Consider the following 6,000-nt stretch of genomic DNA (forward strand, 5'->3'; position numbering starts at 1 on the left):
GGAAAAAGCAATGTGTTAGTTTTTTTTTCTTTTGTTTCTTTTTAATGTTTAATAAAAATAAAATATTATAAAAATTAAAAAAATTAATACTTATGTGGACCCCGCATTTCGGCTCAATGCGTTTCCCACTCGATGGCGAGTTCGATTTTAATTTGAAAAATGATTTTTATTGATTAAGAAAATGATTTGGAGTCGCCACTTATTTTTGTTTTATTGTTAAAAGGGTAAACAAAATAAGAAAGAAAACCCTAAGTGCGACTCCTTATTTTGGAAAAGGTGATCTTACGAAAAACCGGATCGGGTTCGGGGGTCAAGTTACTTATCGGGAAGGTACGGTAAAGACCATAACACCCCTCTAAGTCCCTAAAGTCAGGTTTCTACTAATAAAATGAAGTTGATGTGGCAATTGATGAGAAAAACAATGAATACTCGAATCGATCATGCCCATATGAGAATTAAAACAAGCACAAGGAGTGACCATGATGCGAGAAAATACATACCTGGGTGGCGAACCAATATGCGCTATCAAGAGGGGGGTTAGTAAATCTATATAGGATGAATATATACATATCACAAAGCAGAACAAATCAATCACGCATGACAATTAAATCAATCGATCAATCAATCGATCATAAAATCATGTGTCGAGCCCCCACCAAAGTCCGATCTATCTTGCACGAATTAGTCTCACAAATTCCATTCATGCTTATGTAGAACCAAGAAAAACAGAAGGTTTATTTGAGAGCCGAAGTAGAATTAAAACTGTTTGAGTGAAAATTGGATTCTTTGGAATTTATTTGAAGATTGGAGTTTTGGGAATTAGATTTAAGAATTGGAATTTTGGGAATTAAATTTGAAAGAAATTAGAATTTTAAAAATTGGAAATTAAGTTCAGAAGTCGGAAAATTGGAATTGTCTAATGATGGAATTTTAAAATAAATAGAATAATAATAATAACGAAAATAATGATTGAATAAATAAAACATGAATTTTGGAAATTTTGAAATTGGAAGTTTTAAAGAATTGATTAAAAATGGAGTTTTAAAATAAATGAATGAAATATTAGTGATTAAATAAATTGAAGTGAGTATGAGAATTTTCGGGATTTAATTCGGAAATCGGAAGTTTTAAAGAATTGATTAGAAATGGAGTTTTAAAATAAATGAATGAAGTATTAATGATTAAATAAATTAAAGTGAATATGAGAATTTTCGGGATTTAATTTGGAAATCGGAAATTTTATAGAATTGATTAAAAATGGAGTTTTAAAATAACTGAATGAAATATTAGTGATTAAATAAATTGAAGTGAGCATGGGAATTTTCGGAAATTGGAATTTTGATAAAATAAGTCAATATGAAAAATAAAATTTCAGAAATTGTAATTAAATTTAAACATTGGAATTTTGATGGCTTATTCAAAGATTGAATTTTAAAATAAATAAATAAAATAATGATCATTAAACCAATTGATGTGAGAATTAAAATTTCAAAAATTAGAATTTAAATTAAGAAATCGGAATTTTGAAGATTATTAAAATGTTGAATTTTAAATAAATAAATAAAATAATGATAATTAAATAAACTGATATGAGAATTAAAATTTCGGAAATTGGAATTTAAATTTAGGAATCGGAAATTTTGAAGATTCTTAAAAGGTTGAATTTTAAAAATGAATAAATAAATAAAATAATAATGGAGAATTAAATTTTGATATTGAGAATTAAAATTTTGGAAATTGGAGTTTAAATTTAGAAATCGGAATTTCGAGGAGTAGTTTAAAGATTGAATTTTAAAGATAAGCAAGTGAATAAATAATGATGTTTAAATAAATGGGTATGAGAATTTTAAAATTTCGGAAGTTGGGATCGAATTCGGAAGTCAGAAAATTAAGATTGTTTAAAGAAGGAAAACTTGAAATAAATAAATACGATAATAATAATGAATATAATGATTAAATGAATGAATGAGAATTTTGGAATTTCTTCAAATCGGAAATTGAATTTAAAGGTTGGAAAATTGGAATTGTATAAGGAAGGATATTTTGAAATAACTATATGGAATAATATTAATAATAATGATAGTTGAAGTTTTTGAAAACTAGGTTTTAAAGATTGGAACTTTGGCAACTATATTAAAATTTTGAATCTTGACAATTAACTTTGGAAATTAAAAAAAATTATTCTAAAATGGAAACTTCAAAAATTAGATTTAAGAAGAGAACTTTGGACAATTAAACTATGAGAATATGGATTTTGAAAGTTAAACTGGAAAATTGAAACTATAAGAATATGAATTTTGAAAGTTAAACATTGGAAAATTGAAATAATAATAATAATAATAGTAATAATAACAACTCAATATTGAGAACTTGATATTGAGAATATGGAATTTGGATAAATGAATAAGCACATAAGTGAATAATATAGTGCATGTGTGCATGAAATAAAAAAGAATGAATAAAAGGAACTAAAGGGCTTTAGAGAGGGGTTTAGGATAAAGGATATGCAAATTTGGGCCTTCAGGAATGGGTCTCGGGAGGGAAGAAACCTCAAGGAGTACTCGTGGGCCTGGGACATCTTGGTGGAGCATGGTGAGAGGCCCAACTACCAATCCATTGGGCTGCATCTTCATCCTTCTTTCCATTCCAGGCCTGGAAGTACACTTTCCAGCATGCATCACTCCCGAGAGGCCTTCATTACTAACTGAGGATGGCGGTGGACGGGCTAGCTGGATGTTCTGGAAGACGCCTCAAGGTAGCAGCGAAGGGGGTGGCAGTAGATTTGATGGCATGGGCGGCGGGTTCATTAGGGTCGCGGTGGCGGAAGCGGCGACGGCAGCGGTGCTGGGAAGGTGGCGACGCCACGAAGTCGGTGGCTGACGGCCTAGAGAGAGCCAACCGAGGTCGCAGGCGGCAAACTCTACCATGCAGTGGGCGGCAGAGGCGTCGATGATGATGGCGAAGGTGCAGCGACGACGGCGAAGGCACGGTGGGATAAAATGGGTTTGAAAATATCGAAGATAAGAAATGGGGGTGCGGTTGGACAGGTACAGTGGAACGTGAAGGTTGGGAGAGAACATCATGGGGTCATGCTCGCCACTACATGCACGTGAGAAGGTATGGGAATGATGGTGTAGGCCACAATCCATTTGATCTTCGGGCAATGACCAAACCAATACCAAGTTTGAAAGGGACTAGCATACTGACTATCTATGGCCAAATCTGAAAAATGAATCTGGCTACTTACAGGGGAAAATAATAAAAAAACGAGAATGCCAAAGAGAATGCCAAAGAGAACTAGAACAAAGCATTATGTGCAAAATGACCAGATTCGACCAAACAACCGAGTAACTTTTAGTACACAAGCTGAACCACAAAACAAAGCTCACAGGTCGTCGGAAAAAAAAAATGGAACCTCAAGAAAATAGAAACGTACTAAGCTCATAGTGGTCTTACCTGAAACTCGTGAAAAATTCCCCACCCGCAAGCCTTTCTCCCCAGCTGCTCGTCCCCATTTGCCTCTCTCTGTCACCCTCCAAAAAAGTCTCCCTGTTTCCCCGTCTTCCTCGCCAAGCCACTACCTGCTCCCTGCCCCCCTTCAGCAACCTCCAGATTTTTCTTATTTCCTTTCTTCTCCTCTTTTCTCTTCTTTCCTTGACAGCCACCACCTATTCTCTGTCTCGCGTCCCATCTCGCTGCCACCCCCAGCTTGATTTCGGGGGTGGTCAGAATAGTAAACGTAAAAATAAAAAAAAACAAACATTGTCCGGGGTCTATAACTTAATACTATTAAACACTATTTATTTTTAAGTTCTATTCAAAATTAATTAAATAAATAAACACTGCCTTAGTCTAAAAATAATTTTAAGTGATTTTGAATTTTTAGAAGTGAGACTTGAAATTTTGTTAAATACATAAAAGGAAATATTTGCAAAACTTTACTGGGTTTTATGGGTTATTATTTAAAATAAGGGTTAATTTTATTAACCTTCTTTGACAATTTGGCTAAATGTATCTAACCTCGTTTGAAAATTTGTCATATACCTCCTTTATTTTGAGTGAAAAAGGAGGTAGTAAAACTAAGAAATGAAAAAAATAAAAGAGATATTTAATTAAATTTCAAACTTATGTGGACTAAATATATTTAGTTGAAACCTACTGTAAAATAATTCTAAGTATATGTTTTTGACTTTTGTGAATCAACGAGTGAATTTTCTTTCATGGTAGTTGAGCTTAACTTCAAATTTATTAACATTATTTTTAAGGAAAAGTTATTATTTAAGTTATGTTTGGTTCTGAAAAATCTTAAGGAAAGAAAAAAATATTTAAAAAAATATTTTTTTCATGTTTAATTATATTATAGAAAATAAAAAATATATAATTAAAATTAGGTAAAATTTTATATTTTTTCAAATTATTTAATCCAGTTCAAATAAGTGAAATAAATTTGAAATAATATATAAATATAATTTATTTTTTTATTTTCCTTTACTTTTTATTTTTATTTTTATTTTTTTCCATATTCCCTCAAATTTATTTTTATGGAGAATCAAACATACCCTTAGTGTTCAATTTTGAGCAAAATACATGTTTGGTGGTGTAATTTTTTTGCAATTCGGGTGAAAAGTACAAAATGAAAAAGTAACATGTTCTTATTTCTTTTTTATTTTTATTTTATCTTGTAAACTTACTCATTTTGCTGAATGCACCCTGTTTTTTTTTTTTGTTTACAAACTCATCCATCTTGTTAAACGCATTCACCTTTTTGAAAAATATATTTGTTTTATCTTTTATAAAAAAAAAGTTTATGGATTATCAAATTTTTAGATAAATATTAGAATTATATTTCTCATGAAAAATAAATAAATAAATTTGAAAGTTTTTAGTAATGAATCATAATATTTTAAAATTTTACAAAAAAAATTACCTAAATGGTTATTAAACTATAAGGAATAAATGCAAAATAAATGGATGATAATTGTTTCAATAAATAATGTAATAATAAGAAAATATAAATTATATACTTTTTAAAAGATGATAATATTTTACTAAGCATTATAAAAGATAGATATTAATATTTTAATGAATCTATAAATTGTATTTAGTTTTTAAAAATAAATAATAAGATTTTAATAAATGATAACTATTAAAAAATATTTTATTTAAAATTGGTAGTGCAATATTTCTCTTAATTGAGTTTTAATAATAACAAAATAAGGTTAAGGTTACTAATTGTTCAATCAGGTTAATTGTTTTAAGTTTTCAACAAAAGTTAAAGGAAATTGAGGTCAAATAAGTAAAAGATCTTGGTTAATGAGGACTTAAGATGTTGAAGATTTATGAAGACTAAGTCACCAATGTAAGGTTGGTCTTGTAGGTGCACTTGAGTCATTAAAACTTTTTCATGCACTTAAAGTTTTCAAAATCATCTTCATATGTTTTTAAAATGAACATGTCTTCATAAAAATTGATGAATTCTTATTGTTGATTAAACTTCCAAAATCTTAGTTAAAAGGGTTTATTTGGTTTTTTAGAAGCCTTTTTGGGTGTTTCAGACCTTAATCCAATAAAAATTACTATATTTACAATGCAATTGGTTGAGGCAAGAAGGAACCTATTGAGTTGTTGAATTTGATTGGTTGAGGCACACTTTGTGCGCCTTGGAGGTTCATAAGGATATTTTTGTTGGCTGAGATAAGAGCCTTGACCGGTCTTGTTCAATAGGTTGAGCTTTAGATTCTCAACAATTACCTCATGGGGCATTAAATGTCTAACAACTAGTCAATCGATTGAACTAATTGGTCAAATTGGTTGCTCGACATGTTAAGCCCAAGTAATGGATTTTGGGTTTTCTGAACTGCTCATCTATATATTGGAGTGTTCAAGAGTTTTTATATATAAGAAACCTTGATTATTTGATTACTTGCCTACCCAAATCTCTCATTCAAAACCCTTTTAGTGTATTCAATTCTTGACTTGCTAATCTCTAGTGCATTTTCA

Source organism: Vitis riparia, chromosome 6 (genome assembly GCF_004353265.1).
Source record: "Vitis riparia cultivar Riparia Gloire de Montpellier isolate 1030 chromosome 6, EGFV_Vit.rip_1.0, whole genome shotgun sequence".
Classification (NCBI taxonomy): Eukaryota; Viridiplantae; Streptophyta; class Magnoliopsida; order Vitales; family Vitaceae; genus Vitis; species Vitis riparia.